Source organism: Anser anser, assembly GCF_964211835.1.
Source record: "Anser anser genome assembly, chromosome: 1".
Classification (NCBI taxonomy): Eukaryota; Metazoa; Chordata; class Aves; order Anseriformes; family Anatidae; genus Anser; species Anser anser.
In genome coordinates, this window is record NC_139720.1 from 107467635 (window position 1) to 107489385 (window position 21751).

The window sequence follows — 21751 nt, forward strand, 5'->3', positions numbered from 1 at the left end:
TTTAGTAAGAGCATACAAGAGCATACAAGAAAATAAGGTAATGTCTCAGTAAACTAAGTCTGGCTATGGATGTGATTCATCAGCTTTCAGAAGCAAGGTGCTATTATGTATAAGCTTATGTGTTCTGAAGTATATATGAAGTATGTAAGTATAAATAAGTATATTGCGTAAGCACATTTCATTGAACTTTTGACAGCAGTTTGCAGATGTTTTTGCATGGTTGCTTTTGAGAACTGGTACTTTCAACAGTCTTTGTGTCATACCAGTTTTTTTTTTCCTTCTTCTTCATGTTACTGTGCAAGTTGTATAAATTGCAGGTTATGCATATACAAGTGGTTTTGTTCAAAAACCATTGGGATTAATAAAAACTGTGGTATATTGAGACTTTTATTGAGAAGGAAACATCCTGGATTGTCACAATGAGTGATGCTATTCCTGTCCTCCGTGTTCTGTTTGGACTGGCAAACCAGGCTGCTAGAGCGATCCAAGTGAGTGCAGAGGAGACTTCCTAAATAAATGGTTGGACTGAAATTTGACATAAAATCACCCAGAATCCCAGAAAGTGTATGTTTTTAAAGAGTGTGTTCTGTTGTCTTGAGTTAATGACTTTTATTTTTTGAGGAAACTGAGCAACTTGCTATTATCCTGCTTTTTAGAGGAAACCAAGATAGGCATCTTTCACAGAGACATCAACTGCAAAGAAAATACTTAGGGCACCACAAGCAAAGTATTTTTATGCACATATGAAATACAGATTATGTACAGTCTTAGTCAAGGGACTCCTAATCTTCACTAAACTTGTACATATTGTAATGAATTCAGAGTTCATTGACTAAATTCATAAATAATATGCAATAATAAAGCAAAATTCAGACAAAGTAATATGCTTTAGAGAACACACTTTGTCTCCAAAATGATTATTTATTGTGTGATTTCTACAGAGCAGGCCTCGGTAATAAATCTTTCTGATTTTTCTCATTAAAAAAGTGTTTGTTTGGTTGGTTTTTATTGCTTTTTGCTTTTTGTGTCATTTTAATTTTGTTATTTGTACAATTGCATATCTGTATTCAGGCATTTAAGCTCTGTGGAATTATAACAGCCAAACCACCAATTTGTTTGTTTTCCCTTAATGTCACTTACTTGAACCGTTGTGCTTGCAGGAAAAAGATCAGAACTCTTTGAAGCTATGTTTGCATTATTCTAAAATACTTTATCATTTGTGCAATATGATGGTATTTTAATATTATAATAATAATAATTTTGTGTGATTTGTTATACAAATCATGAGGGAGTCTTGCAAGTAAAGCATATCATAAGGTAATAATAATATAATAATTTGGAATCAAATTTGGAGGTCATTAGGATATTAGTGAGTCTCTTATTATTTCTTTTATTTATCTATTTATCAAAACTAACTAAAATCATGATGTGAGGCAGCCTGACCTAAAAATAAGAACTTTTCCTGGAGCTGATTTAGAAATACCAACATCCGTTTTTTGTCACAACTGAAAAACATTAGGTAAGTGTTGTTCAGTGTGGGTGGTTGTTTTTTGTTTGCTTGGTTGTTGTGTTTTCCCAGGAAAATAGTGCGGTTCTTATGACACTTCATTGAGAAAACTCAAAAATTCATTCATACTGAAAAGTTCAACATTGGACTTGTAAGCATGTAAATAGTATTTTCATTTTTGAACTGTTTGCCATATATAGCTGATATCTCAATATAAAAGGTATTTCTGAGATGGCATGTGGTAACTTGCAATATAAAAAATATTGAGGCTTTTAACCCAAATTTAATGTTTTAAGATCTGTTTTAAGGATGTTTTATGGGTTCAAGAACTCTGGTTCTCTCTATATTTCTTTTAAAAAACTTCAGAATTTACTGAAAATTAATTCATAGCTTTTACATGGCAATTGCAGATAGTTAATAGCTAAATTTCCTTTTAAAATCTTAACAGCTTTTTGTGAATCTGTCCAGAAATAATTTTCAGTTTTGAGGACAACAATCCTGAACTGGAATCAAAGAGAAAAAATGGGAAACGGTAACTAGGAAAAAAATGTTTCAAAAGTCTCAATTCTTGATTCATTGTTGATACTTTTATCCTTTATATGCAATTTCAAATTGAAAATATGCAAGGGAAAAATTAGAATGTTTCCTAATCTTTTTAAAATTAAAATCTTTCAGAATTAATATTTTGATTTTCATAAATTTTAAATAAAAAATATCTCCCTGTGGAATTTTTTCTTGATAATTTTTCAGCTGGTTCTGTGCAGTTGCAAACTTCCCCCATAAGTACTTCCTAACCTACTTTAGGTTTAAGTTCTTTTGCTACTGCTACAATTAAAAAAGTAAGAACACATACTTCTCTTTTACACTCTTTGTTGTTCCCAACTTCTTAGTACCACACTTTAAGTCATTTCCGTATGTATTATCTAATCTTTTATTTCCATGAGTGAGCAGAGAACATTTACCCCCAACTGTGGAATAATTGCCTAAGGGGACTTGGAAATTAAACTGATATTCACATTTTAAAGAAAAAAAGAAGCTTCAGGGTGGAGTGTAGCTGCACTACCTGAACATTCCCCAGGCCTCCAACCGTGCTATCGCACTGGGGGAACGTGGTGTGCTGACTCTAAGGAACAGCACAGAGTGTAGAGCAGAGCAGAGACACTACAGCTAGGCTCTGTGACAAGATGGGAACTCGAGCGTTCTTGTGCACACTGAGACGAATAGGTTGCACATTTGCTACCCTGAGCCAACGACCTGTCATGTTTTTGACAAAATGCTGTACTCTAGTGAACTTTACTCATTATAATACCGTTGTAACACCAAAACACACCTCCACTCCAAAAGCTACCTACCTCCAAGGTGCGACAACCCCTCACTGAGCAGACACTCTGAATTTCTTGGAGCCCATATCTTTAAACGAAAGCGAGAAAACTTTGCACCAATCGTAACCAAGATACACATGACTAGAGTCACTCAAGCTCCACCTAAAAGATAGAAAATAATATAAATTGATTTAAGAGAGAGGGGATGTGAGGGAAGATGCTACTGTGACGCCTGGGATCAGTTGATGGGCTGAGTCTCTCTCCACCCCTCCACACTCGACCCCACCCCTCCCCATTGGGATGCCTTTGGGTAAGATTTGAACACTTGGTTATACCCAGTGTCTCTGCAGAAACTTAGAAATATCTATACAGTTTTTGTGCCTTTTAACGCGTTAATGGCCAGGCTGTGTACCTGTGTACTTTTGGCATGCTAGTGTGCTTTTGCAGATAGTGAATTTATCGCCAGCAATCCAAAGAACCTGTGTACCTATTGCTGTAGTAAGTTGCACTAGATTGCATTGTTCCTAACTGTGATGGTTCTCATCGAATGCAACCAAACTCTTTAAGTGTAGCCATGGTAGTTCATGCAACGAGACTAGAGTGAGAGTGTGCTACGTTATTTGTGAATCGATAACTGTGATAGTTCAGTACCCTGAATACAACCAGACTTAAAACGGCTAATTGGCTACACCCTTTAACGCAACACCAAGTAAATAGGGCATACATGAATAGCATACTCATGATAAATAAAGACAAAATTACAGAGCTATTTTGCCTCTTCATGAACATCTATGTTTGTTGAGACAAATATTTTTTCACAGTTTCAGTAGTTTATCTCTCTCTGTTACTGTCTCCACTTGCAAGACAAAGGAGGTGATAAATATATGGTGTTGCTTGAGGATGTTTCTTATCTGATCTTGAGAGCTGATCTAAGGGCTGACATTCTCAACTAAATTCAAAGACATTCTAAAAACCATAAAAAACCTTTTACTTAGTCACTTTTCACATAAAGGAAGAATGAGCCAATAATTAGAGCACCAGTCATGAATTTAAGAAAATAAGATTCAATTAAATATGTTGCCATTTCTATATGACCTTAGATAAATTACTTAGGTTAAATTTTCAACAGTATTCTGGTAGCCAATATGGAATTCATCTCGCTTAACTTTTAACTATCAAAATTAAAACATTTAACCTAAGTAGGTGTATCAAATCTCTTTATAGTCAATGAAGTAAGAAGATATGTCCCCCCAGAGCAAATGTCATCTCACTTATTTTTTCCTGCCTTAGAGAGAACCTATATAATTAGCTTAAACTATATGTTTTGCTCATATAACTATCCCAAATTATCTGACGATTTCTGTGACCATGTTCTCTAATTAACATACTTCTGTAATGTATGTTCTCTAAAGAACATGTTTTTCTTAGCCCAGCATTTTTCCTACATTTAGAGATTTCTGAAACGATTTAAATGACAGGTCAATTAAGGTCACTTAAAATACACTAAATTGAAGTCTCGACTGAGGACAGATGGTTATGTATGTAACACATATGTATGGTTATGTATGCATCCACATATGCATATATATGCAAGAATGCAAACTAATATGACAAATGCATAGGCAATTGTAGTCCCAAGCTGGGACAAACCTACAGATAACACAATCATTTTCCTCTTGCTGCATTTGATTTCATCTTTGTCACTGCAACAGAAAGACATTATAGGATGTTTTTCCTTAAGAATATAGCGAGAGACTGAATTTTCAGTATGAACATGTGCTTCAAGACAAGTATTTTTGAATTTCAACATGGGCATAACAGAGCTAATAACCAAATCAGGGGAAGAGAAAGAATAGGGCTGACAGAACCTTACATAACATAATGTGGCACTTGACAAATTATATGTTGAGTACTCAATTGTGCAAAAAGAAACTCTGTGAGAATCAGATCTCATGATTCCCCAGAGTGTACATTAGAAAATGAATAAAAGGACAATTAGAAATGCAATACGTACATTGTTTACTGGCAGAAATAGATCTCTTTTCTCAGCCATTTAATCATATTTCATGTTTTAGAGCCAGTAAAATTAAATTTATGAACATATTTGAGTTAGTATTATTTCATTATTGATTAACAAGACCTACTGCCATTGTGGTTCCCCCTCTGTATTCTGCTTTCTTTTGTTTGTTTGCTTCATAAGTAATTTTGGTTCACTTAAAAACAAAGTGGAAAAATCAAAACTCAAAAAAAAAAATCTTTAAACAAAACTTTCTTAGATTATTAAAACGTATTTTAAGCTCCGTTTGATTTTGGTATGTAGACTTTTTCAACTTTTATTTAAATATGCATGTAAGCAAAACATCTTACTCGTGTCTTGCAATAAATTCACCAACACCTTGCCTGACTGGGTGTTTACAATGTGATGCAAAATATGCTTAGCTGTATATTTTAACTGGGAATGGGATTCTCATCTCTAAAAGCCCTTTAATGAAAGTGTGAAAATATGCCTCTGTGAGAGGCAACTTCTTTATTTCCTCCATTTCTTCATCTTTTCAGGGGGAAAATACCACTCAAATTGTGTCAAGGATCTCTGATTTATTTATTTTTTTAATCATTTTGAGATTCTCTAACTGGTCTTTAGAGTTGCATATGTATGCTCTGAAATTTAGCTAAACCTATTATAGCAGTTAATATTCATGTCATTGCCCTTTTCCCTTTAAGCACAAAGAGAACGAAGAGGCAGATAGTGTTAGATCTAATCAAGCAACAGGATGAGGTAAAGATTATAGACTTCCCAAATGTTAATGATCAGTTCTTAATTTCAGCAGGTGAAAGTGGATAAAAAGAGTCAAGAGTGCGTAAGCCTTAAACAACTTGCAAATGCGTAGTAGCCCAGTGCCTATGGTATTGCTGTTGGAGAGGCAGGGTGGAGGCCGTGCCAGGCCCCAGGGGCGGCCGTGCTGCTCTGAGCCTGTGTGGGGCTGAGCTGGGTTTCCCTGGCACCCAGTGGCCCAGTGCCCATTGCCCGGCCTGGCTGAGCTTCAGCTCTGTGAGTGCCCCGGGGGGAAGGGGCTGACAGCCCCAGGCCATCCCTGCGGGGCACACAGCCCTGGGAGCACAGGGAGGCTGTGGGGCAGCTTTCAGCACCGCCTGGGGAGCAGGGGGAGGGCATCAGCCCGGGATGGGAAAGTGCATGAAAAAAAAGCCAAGGCTGCATCAAAAGAAGCATAGCAAGCAGGTTGATGTAGGTGATTCTCCCCCTATATTCTGTTCTTGTGAGACCCCACCTGGAGTACAGCATCTAGCTCTGGGACCCCCAGCATAAGAAAAGCATGAACCTGTTCAAGCGGGTCCAGACTAGGGAGAGCCATGAAGATGATCAGAAGGCTGGTGTACCTCTCCCGTGAAAACAGGCTGAGAGAGCTGTTGTTGTTCAGCCTGGAGAAGAGAAAGCTCCAACAAGACCTTATAGAAGCCTTCCACTACCTAACGGAGGCCTGCAGGAAATCTGGGGAGGGACTCTTTGTCAGGGAGTGTAGTGATAGGACAAGGAGTAGTGGCTTTAAACTTAAAGAAGGTAGATTTAGATTAAATATAAGGAAGAAATTCTTTACCATGAGGGTGGTGAGGCACTGGAACAGATTGCCCACAGAAATTGTGGATGTCCCATCCCTGGAGGTGTTCAAGGCCAGGCTGGATGGGGCTTTGAGCAACCTGGTCTAGTGGGAGGTGTCCCTGTCCATGGCAGGGGGGGTAGAACTGGATGGTCTTTAAGGTCCCTTCCAACCCAAATCATTCTGTAGTCCTATGATTCTGTGATCCATAACTAAGGAAGAATGACTGGCTCCCTCGCCTGGTTAATATCCTTGCTTTCCTGGAAAGGAAGGTGGGATGCTGAACATCTGCCCCTTGTTCTTCTGAAGAAGACAGAAACTGTCAAAGGAAATCATCCAAGAGGTATGATAGAAGAATATAAAACTAAAAAAAATCTGGGTAGATACAAAGTGGGCTTTTTCTGTACCCGTTATATAGAAATCTAAAACTCTACTATCGGTGAAGACTTCTGATTTAGTTAGGTGATTCTGACTATGAGTATTAAAACATTAGTCAGACTGACAGTGCTTTGTGCCTTTTTCTCATTTTCCCATAACAAGATCTTGAGTGTAATAACATTTAATTGCAAGTGTGAAAACAAGCTATATATTTTGCTATGTATTGTTACTTTTGTTGCACTTCCTATTCTAATTCTTAATTTATTCAGCATTTTACTGTAGGCAGAAAATGGACATTTCTATGGTAAAATACAAATTGAGCAGCATCCCACTCTCATGAATTCAAGATATAAATCTAGAAAGTATACATGGAATGGCTGGGTTCTCCTGTGTTGGTGATCATTTTGCAACAAAAATTAAAAAATAAAAAAATAAAATCCACACATTTTAAAATGTACTGACATGCACATCCTCCTCCAAACTTGCTTCATTCAGATACCTATGTTATAAAGCCATTGTGTTGATACCCATGTGTTATATTACCTATGTGTTGATACCATTTTCTTTATATCAAGATACATTACCTATAAATAAGACATTAATTAAATAAAATCTTACTCAGTGTCCTGGTTTCAGTTAGGACAGAGTTAATTTTCCTCCTAGTAGCTGGTAGGGTGCTCTGTTTTGGATTAGGATGAGAAGAGTGTTGATAACACACCGATGTTTTAATTGTTGCAGAGCAGTGCTTACACTAAACCAAGGACTTTTCAGCTTCTCGCTCTGTCCTGCCAGCGAGCAGGAGCTGGGAGGGGACAGATCCAGGACAGCTGACCCAAAGTGGCCAAAGGGGTATTCCATACCATCTGACGTCATGCTAAACAATATATAGGGGTGGCTAGCCAGGGTGGGGGGCCGGCTGCTTGGGGATAGGCTGGGCATTGGTCAGCGGGTGGTAAGCAATTGCATTGTGCATCACTTGTTTTGTACACATTATTATTATTATTATTATTATTATTATTATTATTATTATTATTTTCTTGTCTTAATAAACTGTCCTTATCTCAACTCACAGGCTTCACTTTCCCATTTCTCTCCCTCATCCCAGAGAGGGAGGGGGGAGGGTGAGCACATGGCTGTGTGGTGTTTAGCTGCCGACCGGGTTAAACCACAACACTCATTTTTCAAGTTCAGAAGTTCAGAAAATCATCTGATTTTTTTGATTCTGACTCCCATAGGTCCTGGAATTAAAATACATTTGTTTTTTAGTGTCTTTGAATTCCATACATATTAACATTTCTATAAAATAAACACTATCTGCAATTAAAGTATATCTGCTGTGTTTCACTGTAAACACTTCAGTCACATTTTGCTGAATTATGGAAGACTGATTTGGACCTTAACAGCTTCTACCAAACATAATAAAGTTTCAAAAGTTTTGGTTTTATTTAAATGGTATACTAAATATTTTTTTTTTTTTTTTTTTTTTTTTACTCCAGACTTTCAAATACTGAATATTTTCAAATGCAAGAAAAGAATATACAATGATTGGTAATACTTTCAAAGAAATAGGATTTCAAGAAATATAGTGCACTGCTTGCTGACCAAAGTCCTTTTCCAAGTTCACCTGAAATTCTTATGGCTGTTATTCATTAATCCTTTCTTTAAGGGCCTAAGTACTCATTAACACAGTAATCAAAGCAGCAAAGTTTTAGGATATGTCATTAATAATTAAAAAGGATTTTTTTTTGTTTTGACACATGCTGTTTCAGTTGATAGAACTGCAAGATTTCTTATTATTATTAGCCAAAATTCAGTTATTAAACAACAGGCGTTGGTTCAGTGACTAAAATAGTCTCTTTTTATCTTTTACTTGTTAGTGTGTCTATTATTATAACTCATGCTGGTTTAATGAGTGTCATATCAATAAGCGCAAGATGATGCACTGAAGAAGCCTTGAGACTGCTTTGAATTGAACACCATAGGAAAAATACAAAAGGGTTATAGCTGCAGCTTTTTACAGAGTTTATAACTACAGTCTTTTACTGTATTATTATTTATGTAGGAGTGTATACGCAGTATATTTCCTGTACTAGTGTAACCTACCAGCACACCCCCACAATGGAAGAAGGCTTAGAGGAAATGGACACAAGCAGTGTGCTCTTGAACCTCAGGGAAGATAATACGGAGTGGCCACAGCTGTTGTAAAGAAAGCTGAACTTAAGACAAAAGGGTCTGCCTGTATCACTTGGATCAGCTGTTTGTATAAATGGCCTTCCCTGAATTAATAAAAAAGGTACAATTGTCTTTCTGAGCTAGGCAGACTAGCAAGGGGGAAATGTGTATGTGGTTCAGCCCAAAAGAGTGTATAAAAATGGAGCAAACAACAAAATTAATTTTGAACAGAGCAACAGGCTAGAGCTGGCTTCAACCTACATGTTCTTTCCTGGTGACTGGGGGACACCCAGCCTTGTGATGGTGAACATGCAGAGACCAGTTATAGAAATCAACTGGAAACAGTGATTCAACTATATATTGCAATTGCTATAGTAGGCTTTTGTTGTGATTTCAGAACATTGCTGTATAACTCTGCTAAATCAAAATCTTATATAACATGAAATATCTTCAAATAAGTAAATTTAATGTTAAAAAATTAAACCATCCTCATGGGGAATACCTGCTCATAGGGTATTGTGTTCTGACAAGAAAACAGGACAGTGCAAGAAAGGAGAACTTTTTTTGGACCTAATAATTTTCTTCTAAAGAATAAAAATAAAATTTCAAATGAATGTTCATGAGATCAAGCGGTTTCTCTGGTAAAAGGCAACACCCTGTGCAGGAAAAGAGAACAGAATATTGATAAGCAGACAGTTAAAATATGGTAATGAGCTGATCTGAGGAAAGACAAAGCACTGAGTACTCTTTAAATAGTTGTTTGCTCTCAGCTGATATCAAGTCACTAAATGGATCTGCTTTAGTGGCAAACTGTATTTGATTGCTATCTGCAATTTTCAGTTATGTTGTTAACATTGTTATCCATATTCTAGTTTTATCATATTTGGAGTGTTGTTAAGCCCTTTTCTTTACCCTTGATCTGTCCTATGCTGTGCCTTCATTCAGTACAAGTACTATGCTATGCCCATGCCCATTCCCACAGGATACCAACATTAAGCTAGGATTTGTCAGTCTAGTCAGTCTAGGTGCTAGTTGTGCAAAGAAAATGTGTTTCTGAGGACAAGTTGTAACTCTGTACTTATGCCTGTACCGATTTTCAAAGAAGGCCACAAGAATATAGGTGAAGGTCCAGAGACTGACTCCAGATGCTGTATAGCTGCCATGGCAACATTTTAATCTGCTGAAACAGAGATGATGCTTCAGCTGAACAGTTGAAGCTGTCAGATCACAAGTCTGCTCAGATATTGTCCTGTCCCCTGGTGTTCCCATGCCTTCAGGGAGAAAGAAGTTTTGTCCAGGCTTGCTTTTGTACTGTAGTATCCTTTATTACACTACTTCTGTATTTTTAACCTCAACCTCAGTCTTTTTTTTTTTTTTTTTTTTTAATCTTTTGTCATTTCCCCATATTCAGTTGTTTTTCTTCCCTGATTCTTATTTAGCTATCCTTCACCACTACCCACTTTTTTAGGGGATGCCTATAAAGAGTAATTGGGTGCCTAGGGAGAGTAGGAACATAAAGCACACACCTGACATTCATTCTCTTTCAGTTGTCCCTTAGCTTGCAATGATCTCTGGATAAGGAAGGCCCTGACCTACATGTGATTTCAGTACATTAAGTAACCTTTAATTTCTCTCCTTCCAACCCCTGTAAAATCCATCTAAATCATTATTTGACAATGAGTTTCATGGGTTCATTAATTCCCATTGCTTGAAACTTGCTCCTTTCTGTCTTCTTTCTTTCAAACCTCAGAGACTAATGTTGATGTGCCTTACTTAGGGACAGTGTTAGGCATGAGTCATTCATTCGCTACCATCCACTCTCTTCATGGCATTACTGATTTTGTAGACCTTTATCATATCTCTCATAAGTTATCTCTTTTCTAAGCTGAAGAGGCATAACTTACACATTTTTTTCATCAAATGCTATTTGTCTTCTTGGGTAACCCTTTTTTCTCTCACCTGAACCTTTTCAAATTCTACCAGTTTCTTTTTGAGGTAAGGGTGACCAGTATTATTTACAGATGTAGATGAATCATGAATTTGCAACAGTATTAGGATGTTTCCAGCTTTGCTCTCTATCTTTTTCTTAACAATTCCTAATATTTTGTTCACTTTTTTATTTATTTTATTGCTGCTAGACAAAGAGATGATGCTTCCATGGAAATGTGTTTTAACCTGATTTGAATGTTAATGATCAGTTCAGAACTTCATACATGAAATAAAGGAGTGTTTTGTCCTACTTGCATCACTTCGTCTGTCTACATCAAATTACATACGCCATTTTATTGCTCAGTCACTCTGTTTTGTAAGGCTGCCAGTCTTCACAGTCATAACTCAGCCTCCTGGCTGACAGAACAAAAAACTTCCTCACTACAAGTAATGAATACATTGAGGATACTCAGGTCTTATTTCAGTAAAGATACTGATTTTCATCCTTACAGGTTCTGCCACAAGTCTCTTCAGTTCTTTCCTGATGACCACTATCCATGGCCAAAACTATCAATTTATTTGAACCCTATGTGTCCCAGCTCCCTATGTGCCGAGTATTTATCCATGCACTGACCTTACCTCCTACGCCATGGCTGCATATATTTCTTTCCAACCCTTGGTGAAGGAGTCCGAAAGCATTTTGTAAATCTAAATAATCTAAATAAAAATAATACATTACAAAACTTCACCATGTTCTTGCCTCCTCATATGTCCTCAATGACGTTGGAACTAAAATTTTTCTTAATCTCTGAGCATCTGTCCCTAAATAAATAAATAAATAATAAAAAAAATCTTTGTGATAAGGTACAGTTATTTTTATTTTTACTTTGATAATTGTCTGATTTTAATAATGACATTGTCAAATAAAAGAGATCCATTCCTAAGAAAACAAGGGTCCATAATAGGAAATGTTGTTTTATTCTCATAGTGTTCAGTGCTGTATTATAAGATTAGGGGACCGAGGATCTGGTCAAGTATTCTGTTGAGTTTACAGAAACGATTTTAATGCAAACAAAAACATCTCTTTGAATGAGGCACTGAGCACACTGGACACTAGTTTAGGTGTGCACAGCAGTGCACACAATGTTTAATTGTTGTGGTTTAACCTGGCAGGCAGCTAAGCACCACACAGCTTTTCACTCACCCCCCCCCCCCCCCCGAGTTGGGATGGGGTCAAGAATCTGAAACAGATAAAACTAGTGGGTTGAGATAAAGACAGTTTAATAGGACAGAAAAGGAAGAGAAAATAATAAAAATAATAGAACATACAAAATAAGTGATTCACAACACAATTGTTCACCATTCTCTGCTTGACTGACAGCGCCAAGCAGCATCAGGCCCCCCAGCCAACCACTCTCAGTTTTATTGTTCCACGTGATGCCATATGGTGTGGAACATCCCTTTGGCCATTTTGGGGTCAGCTGTCCTGTTTCCGTCTTCTCCCAGGTCCTTGTGCACCCCCAGCTTCCTCGCTGGCAGGGTATTGTGGTTTAACCTCAGCAGACAGCTCAGTACCTTCCCACTTCTTTACCCTAGCTCTTATTAATGAGCATGACGCCACATGGCATGGAACTTCCCTGTGGCCAGCTGGGCCAGCTGTCCTCGCTGTGTCCCCTCCCAGCTCCTGGTGGACCCCCAGCCTCCTCACTGGCAGGGCAGTGTGAGAATCAAAGAATCATGGAATCATTCAGGTTGGAAAAGACCTCTAAGATCATTGAGTCCAACCTTTAACCTAGTGCTAAAATCCACCACTAAACCACGCCATTATGTTCTAAATCTACACAGAGAAATCTTTGGCTCTATGCAAGCACTGCTCTGCAACAGCTAAAAGCATCAGTGTGTTATTACCAGTATTTTAATCATAAATCCAAAACACAGCATTGTGTGAGCCTCTACAAAGAAAATTAACTCTATCCTAGCCAAAACCATGACAGAGAACAGTATGAGAAGCTGAAAAGTCCCTGACTTTGTGCAAGCATTGCTCAGCAACAACTAAAGCATGTGTTATCAACTGTATTCTCAGCCACTATGAGAAAAATACCAGCCACTATGAAGAAAATTAACTCTATCTCAGTCCAAACCAGGACAATAATATTACACCGTACTCTTTTGAAAATCTTAATTATTATATGATTGTGTCATAGAAAGTTAATTATTCAGCTGCAGCTCTATTGTTAAATCCTCTTGAGTTGGCTTAGAAATATCAAGTCTCATATTGTATGAATAATCCAAGGTATGAAGGCATACTGCTCGGATATGAAATCCTTTACGCTTCCTGCAACTCCCTAACAATTTTTTAAAAATGCATTAATTCTTGCACCAAAAAAGGTTTGTTTTGGGATCATAAAAATGTGGAACATACTATGGGTTTATGGCATTAAAACTACATGGGATTAAGACATGACAGGGATACATTCTTACTATTTCTCCATGCATGTTGTCTTGAACACTGAGGACAAGAAAAAATGCTTATCTGATTTTTATGGTTTTTAAACATGCTGAAACTTGCAATTCCTTTAACACCAATAAGAACTTCCAGTATTCCATATCTGTACAAATTATTTATTTATTTATGGGGGGGGGGGGGCAGTTTCTTGAAACTTATGTGAATATAGATTCATATGGAGAAGTAAAACACACATCCAGAAGTACTGCTGGAATAAAGCCCTTTGCTATTTTGTACAGTTCCAATTTAACTTGTCTTAGGTACATGAACTGGATGAAAGTTTTTAGAGAGCATATAGGTTTTAAAAAAGAAAAATGGCTTTAAACTGGTTTTCATTGGCATGCGTCTTAAGTCTCAGCAATTCCACCAAGTATACAGTGCTAAACTTCCCATAGCATAATTTAACTAGAGAATATTTGAGGTACTGTGAGAATTTCTGGGATACTGTTTTGGAAGCGACCACATGGGAGAAGGTTGCTCCATTTTACAGCAGACACTATAACAGACTTGAGCCAAGTTTCCCAGCCTGACAGAGTAACTTCAAGATCACTCTGTCAGCATGAATGCATGCTTTAAATTACAGAGGACAAATAATTGGCATGGACATTAAAGGGAACAACGACAACAAAAAAAAAAGATTAATTCCCAAATACTCCACCATCCCGATGTATCTATTTTTACCTGTTTTTACCAGACAAAAATTCCTATTTTCAGAAACCTCTTTGAATGCTTGAGTCAGTTGATGCAACACATTTTTCTCCCTGTTATTTGATTTAGGTGTCTATGTCTCATGGAGAAAAGCTCATTCTGAATTGGAGAGAGCTGCAATGCCCACATATGTGACTGGTGTTGCACAGCACTCTGAACAGGTAGGAAGCTGTTGTGGTTTAACCCGGTCGGCAGCTAAACACCACACAGCCATGTGCTCACCCTCCCCCCTCCTTCTCTGGGATGGGGGAGAGAAATGGGAAAGTGAAGCCGGTGAGTTGAGATAAAGACAGTTCATTAAGACAGGAAAATACTAAATAATAATAATAATAATAATAATGTGTACGGAACAAATGATGCACAATGCAATTGCTCACCACCCGCTGACCGATGCCCAGCCTATCCCCGAGCAGCCGGCCCCCCCACATCTGGCTAGCCACCCCTATATACTGTTTAGCATGACGTCAGATGGTATGGAATACCCCTTTGGCTACTTTGGGTGAGCTGTCCTGGGTCTGTCCCCTCCCAGCTCCTGCTGCACCCCCAGCCTGCTCGCTGGCAGGACAGAGCGAGAAGCTGAAAAGTCCTTGGCTTGGTGTAAGCACTGCTCTGCAACAATTAAAACATGAGCATGTTATCAGCACTCTTCTCATCCTAATCCAAAACAGAGCACCCTACCAGCTACTAGGAGAAAGTTAACTCTATCCTAACTGAAACCAGGACAGAAGCATATATTCCTGCCCTTCCATTCCCCTCAAAACAAATTCACAGAATCACAGAATCAAAGGGGTTGGAAGGGACCTTGAAAGATCATCAGGTCCAATCCCCCTGCCAAAGCAGGTTCCTTAGAGCAGGCTGCCCAGGTAGGCGTCCAGACAGGCCTTGAATATCTCCAGAGAAGGAGACTCCACAACCTCCCTGGGCAGCCTGTTCCAGTGCTCCATTCACCCTCACCATGAAGAAGTTCTTTCGCATGTTGGTGTAAAACTTCCTGTGCTCTATCTTTTGGCCATTACCCCTTGTCTATCCCCACAAACCACTGAAAAGAGGTTGCCCAAATCCATCTGTCTCCCACACCTCAGGTATTTATACACATTGGTGAGATCCCCTCTCAGTCTTCTTTTTTCTCCAGGCTGAACAGACCCAGGTCTCTCAGCCTTTCCTCATAGGAAAGATGCTCCAGGTCCCGTATCATCTTTGTGGCCCTCCACTGGACTCTTCCAGGAGATCCCTGTCTTTTTTGTACCGGGGAGCCCAGAACTGGGCACAGTACTACAGGTGAGGCCTGACCAGGGCAGAGCAGAGGGGGAGGATCACCTCCCTTGACCTGCTGGCCACGCTCCTTTTAATGCACACCAGGATCCCATTGGCCCTCTTGGCCACGAGGGCACACTGCTGGCTCATGGTCAACCTGTCATCCACCAGGACCCCCAGGTCCTTCTCCTCAGAGCTCCTCTCCAGCAGGTCGTCCCCCAGCCTGTACTGATATGTCCGGTTGTTCCTTCCCAGGTGCAGGACTCTACACTTGCTCTTATTAAACCTCATTTGGTTTCTTCCTGCCCATCTCTCCAGCTGGTCCTGGTCTCGCTGAATGGCAGCACAGCCTTCTGGCTGTCAGCCACTCCTCTCAGCTTTGTGTCATCAGCGTACTTGCTGAGGGCAGACACTATTCCCTCATCAAGGTCGTCGATGAAGATGTTGAACAAGAGCGGACCCAGCACCGACTCCTGGGGAATGCCGCTAGTCACAGGTCTCCAGCCGGACTCTGCACCGATCACCACCCTCTGGGCTCGTCCAGTCAGCCAGTTCTCAACCCACCTTACTGTCCACTCCTGTATCCCACACTTCCTCAGCTTTGCTATCAGGATGTTATGGGAGACAGTACCGAAAGCCTTGCTAAAGTCAAGGTAGATGACATCCACTGCTCTGCCCGCATCTACCCAGCTGGTGATGCCATCATAGAAGGCAATGAGGTTGCTCAAGCACGACTTCCCCTTGGTGAATCCATGCTGACTACTCATCATAACATTCTTCTCTTCCAATTGCTTGGAGATGGCATCCAGAACGAGCTGTTCCAACACCTTTCCAGGGACAGAGGTGAGACTGACTGGCATGTAGTTTCCCGGATCCTCCTTCCTGCCCTTCTCGAAGACTGGAGTGACATTGGCTATCCTCCAGTCTTCAGGCACCTCTCCTGTTCTCCAGGACCTTTCAAAGATGATAGAGAGCGGTTCGGCGATCACCTCTGCCAACTCCCTTAGCACATGTGGATGCATCCCATTGGGACCCATGGATTTGTGTGCGTTGAGCCCACTCAGACGCTTCTGAACCACTCTCTCGTCAACCAGGGGGGAGCCCTCCATTTCCCAGCCCCTTTCTCCTCCTGCCAGGGTCAAGGAGCCCTGGGGGGGGAGTCCTTGAAGCAAAGACTGGAGCAAAGAAAGCATTCAGTATCTCCGCCTTCTCGGCGTCTCCCATTACCAGGACACCCCCCTCGTTCAGCAAGGGACCCACATTATCCCTAGTCTTCCTTTTACTGTTTACCTACTTAAAAAAAAAAACCTTCTTATTATCTTTTATCTCTTTTGCAAGCCTCATCTCTAGGTGGGCTTTAGCCTTCCTCTTCGCATCCCTGCAGGCCCTGACAACACTTCTATACTCCTTCCAAGAGGACAGGTCCTTTTTCCACATTTCATAGACCCTCCTCTTCCTTTTGATCTTATCGATGAACTCCTTGCTCATCCACACAGGTTTCCTGCCCCCCTTCCTGGATTTCCTACTCTTAGGGATGCACCGATCCTGAGCTTGGAAGAAGTGCTGTTTAAATGTAGCCCAGCTCTCACAAGCACTCTTGTCTTCTAGCAACCTAGCCCATGAGATACTCCCAAGCAAGTCCCGAAAGAGGTCAAAGTTGGCTCTTCGAAAGTCCAGGGTAGCAATCCTGCTTCTAGCCTTACTTCTTCCACCAAGTTCCATCTTGAACTCCACCATCTCATGGTCACTGCATCCCAAGCTGCCCCCAACCTTCACATTCCTAAAAAACCCATCCCTGTTGGTAAGGACAAGGTCCAGAAGCACCCCCCGCCTCATCGGCTCCTCCACCACCTGCGTCAGAAAATTGTCTTCAACGCATTGTAGGAACCGTTTGGAGTGCGCATGCCTGGCCAAGTTGCTTACCCAACAGATGTCTGGATAATTGAAGTCCCCCATGAAAACCAGCACCTATGATTGTGAGGCTACTACCAGCTGCTTGTAGAAGGCCTCATCGACCTCCTCCTCCTGATCTGGTGACCTGTAGTACACCCCCACAACAGTGTCCCCCATACCAGCCCACCCCTTAATTCTCACCCACAAGCTCTACATTTGTCCTTCACCCTCCCCCAGGTGGAGCTGGGTACACTCTAATTGCTCCCTCATATGAAGGGCAACCCCATCCCCTCGCTTCCCCAGCCTGTCTTTCCTAAAAGGGACATAGCCCTCCATGACAGCGTTCCTGTCATGCGAGCTGTCCCACCATGTCTCTGTGATCGCAAAGAGATCGTGGCCCTGCAACGGAACATAGATCTCGAGCTCATCCTGTTTATTTACCATGCTCCACGCATTGGTATACAGGCACTTTAGGGAAGCAGCAGGAGCAGTTACCCCTGGAGGGATGCAAGAAGAAGATTCCGGACGGGGTATCGGGATCATTACCTTCTCTGAGGAGCCCTCAGACAATCCTATGGGACAACTCAGAGGTTTTTCCCTACTATCTTCAACAGCGACAGCAGTGACAACTTCCCCCAGCCCTTCTCTGTCACTTTTAGCTCCCCTCCCTTCCCCCATCAAACCTAGTTTAAAGCCCTGGTAACCAGCCCAGAGAGCTTGCTCCCCAACACACTTGTGCCCCACTTGCTGAGTTGGAGTCGGTCATCAGCCCACATACCCAGCTTCTCAAAGGACTGCCCAAGATCGAAATACCCAAATCCTTGGTCCAGACACCACCCCCTCAGCCAGTCATTTACCTGTCCCATTCTCCTCCTTCTTTCTGGGTCCCGATCACCCTGCGGGAGGACAGAGGAGAACACTACCTGCACCCCTGATCCCTTCAACAACCTTCCCAGGGATGCAAAGTCCTTTTTAATATTCCTCATTTTTCTAGTTGCAGCTTCCTGGGATCCAACATGAATGACAACAAGAGGATAGTAGTCCTCCGGTTTAGTGAGCTGTGGCAGAGCCTTCCTAACATCTCTGACACATGCCCCAGGAAGACAGCACACCTCTCTGGATAGGTTATCTGGGCGACAAATGGGAGCCTCAGTGCCCCTCAGCAAGGAGTCTCTGATCACTAAGACTCTCCATTCTTTTTTTGTGGCACTAGTTGTGATGCAGTGCTCTGTCCAGCCCCGATCCCTATGCTCAGTACTTCCCCCAATCTTGACACGCTTCTCAGGGTTGCTTCCCAGGTTCGGACTACTGTCCAGACCCTCAACCTCTTCCTTTTCCTGCCTGAGAGCCTCAAATCTATTACCCGGGGACACCGTGGGGATTGGTGGCACCGTGGGTGTCGGGGGCAAACGTCTCTTTCTGCTTCAAGCTGAGACAAGGGTCCAGCTCCTTTTCTCTTGTGGGCGGTCAAGCCCTCTGTACTGCATGTGATCAGCTGGATCAACTTCTACCCCTTGCAGGGACTTAGGAGAGGGCTGCTGGGCATCAGCAGGAGCAGGTTGACACCTCCTGTCTGTCACCCTCAGAGACTCCCAGGAGCCCCTCAGGCTGCAGCTTTCTTGCTGCAGCCCAGCCACCTGCTCAAGGAGTTCCTTAAGCAGGGCACACCTGCACCCATGACAGCCCTCTCTTCCCTCAGGACACAGGTGGGTCTCCAGATTCTGGAGCTCCCCACAGTCACCTGTCTGGACTGCCACTTCCCCCCGCAGGGGATCCACCTGAGTGCCCACATGAGTTCAGAGAGGCAGCATCTCCTCCATTTGGGTTGCTGCCTCGGACCGGCCTCTGCGACAGGTGCCCACCGCATTGAACTCTAGGCGCAATGAGGCAGAGGTCGCCGAGGAGAGGAGGGGAAGAGAACGGGTGGTGGGAATGGGGGGAGAGGATCCCCCTCGCACTCCTCCCTGCCCCGCCTGAACTGCCCGCGCTAACTGCCAAGCCGTCCCTGTTAGCACATCCTGTTGGCGGCGCTCCTAGGTCACGACGCCCCCTGGGCACTGCTTTTATAGCGCCAGGGGGTGGGTGGGCTGCTGTCACCCCTGGCTCCGCCCTCAGCACGTCAACGCCCGCGGCGGCACAAGCACAGCTCCTGCCTGCTCGGGGAGAGGGGGCCGGGGCTGCGGCTCTGACCAAGCCGCTCTCTGCCGCGTTACTGGGGGGGTTTAGGGGTTGGCTCCGTTCGTCTCCTTGCCAGGAGCCCTCGCTGCAGCCGATCCGCACGAGGTCCTCGTTGAAATGGCCAAATTGATGTGGTCTTATGTCTCACACGTGAACTGTAAATAATTCAAACTAGGAAGTTTTCATGTGGTTTATTATTTTTGTCTAAGTTTTATCAGGAAAGTGTCACCATTGTCCTTGCTGCAAGGAGCAGACTCGAAAAAGATTTCGGTTTTCAAACTTGACAGAGAGCCTCTACAATGGTACTTATCAGCGAGAGTAGCCTTTGAAAATAGTCAACACTTGCAAAGGTTAAGCACACTCCTGAAGTAATTACTTTGCTAGTTTAAAAAGGAAAAATAAATAAATAAATAAATAAATAAAAACTGGTTTGTTTTCCAAACTCTTCCTTAGAATTTTTAATCTGGCAATGTCAAAGAAAAATATGTATGACTTTTATAACACTTTATGACAGAGAACAAATCAATGCAAGTTAAAGTTCTCCATGAGATTATTATACTCATCTTTGGATGAAATAGTGCTTTATGTTCCCTTTCAGCACCTCCGAATGTATCTGATTCCTAAGGTAGTACAAATTGGTTTTGGAAGTGTGTGTCTGTATGCAATCATAGGTATACAAAAATTGACTTTCACAGTAGCTGGAAAGATGATGTTAGCAAAAGGTCGGAAAAGGCCAGTACAGCAAGATGACAGAGAAGAGAACTTGTCCCTTCAGGTTAACAACGGTTTTATAATGGATGAGCATATATGATATTGAATCAATTACTTTTCCATTACTTTACTATATATTTTAGTATTTAGATTACTTGTCTTTGATTGTTATTAGGTAGTGAAAGAATACTTTCCTCCTCTGTTAAAGAAATATAATCAAAACCTGACAGTGTGTTAAGAATTATTTAAGAATATAACTAAAAAAAAAAAAAAAACCCTATTGGAAATTAAATAAATATTTATTATAATAGTGAAAATGAACAGTAAGTGTGGTGTACTTCAGGGAGACAAAATATTTCTCCAACAATGTGCAAAAATCAATGAACAAAGAGTGCTTTGAAGATTGCGTTTATGAAAGCTCAGTGTGTTTTGATATATATTATTCTTTAATTATATATCTTATTCTTTTGTCCTTACTTACTGTTCTTCAGAATGTCTCACACCATGTAAATTTATTCTCTAGACAAACAGTATCTGGGGTTTTCAGGTAATTCTACACTTTCCTGCAAAGTTACCCACTTCCTGATTCCCTCTGTAGTGTGACTGCTACTCATCAGATCAACATTCAGGTGAGCACTAGAGATGCAATACTGAAGATTTTAATCTTGTCTTCTTATCTAATATCAAATTAGGCTAGATAGGTCTTCTCTAAACAGTTTCTCTTTTGTTCTGTGTTGTCTTTCTTATCCAAGATCACAAAAAGTGTTCCACACTGTCTTACTTAATTTCATAAAATATTTGTTGAACTAAGGAAACTGCAGCAAATTTTGACTTTAAGTTGTTAATTTCTGTGGTATGGAAAGGCAGACATTGTATCCCACCTATGTCACTTGTAATTGCTCATAAATGTGTGAAAGAACACAAGCAAGAAGGCAAAGGAAAGTGTTGATGTTATGTTGACTGAAAAAAAAAATATTAAAGGCTACTTTTGAGGTAAAACAGCAACATCTGCACCCCAGAATCATTATTGGCTTTTAGTACTTATATGGTGTTCCTGTGCTTGCTATTAGACTTTAAATGGGTTTTCATTATTGGCTTTTAAATATCTTTCACATTGGGATATAGGACAAAATAGTTTGACAAACCAATTAATTTTATAATTAATTTTATTAATTTTTGATAGTAAGATATGATTCTGTTGAGATTTCAGACATATATTGGTTTTGACCATTACTTATCTTCTGTAGTTATATACATATATATGTGTGTGTATATATATATATATATATACACACACAAGCAAATATGTAAGATATTTGATTTTCTCTTTAGACTGGAAGGCCTATCTTTCTTTAGATAGAGGTGTACATGTGTCTAGTGAGAAGCACTAGAGACAGCACTAGAGACTGCACTGCTGTGCAGACATTGTATTATATGTGGTACTGGATCTATTGATAGATTTTGACTTATTCTGATAAAACCAAGTGAATATTTCTTGTTGCCAAGTTCCTTACTTATGGATTCTGGTGGTTGTTTGTTGTTTTTGTTATTGTTTGTTTGTCTTTAATTTTATTAATCT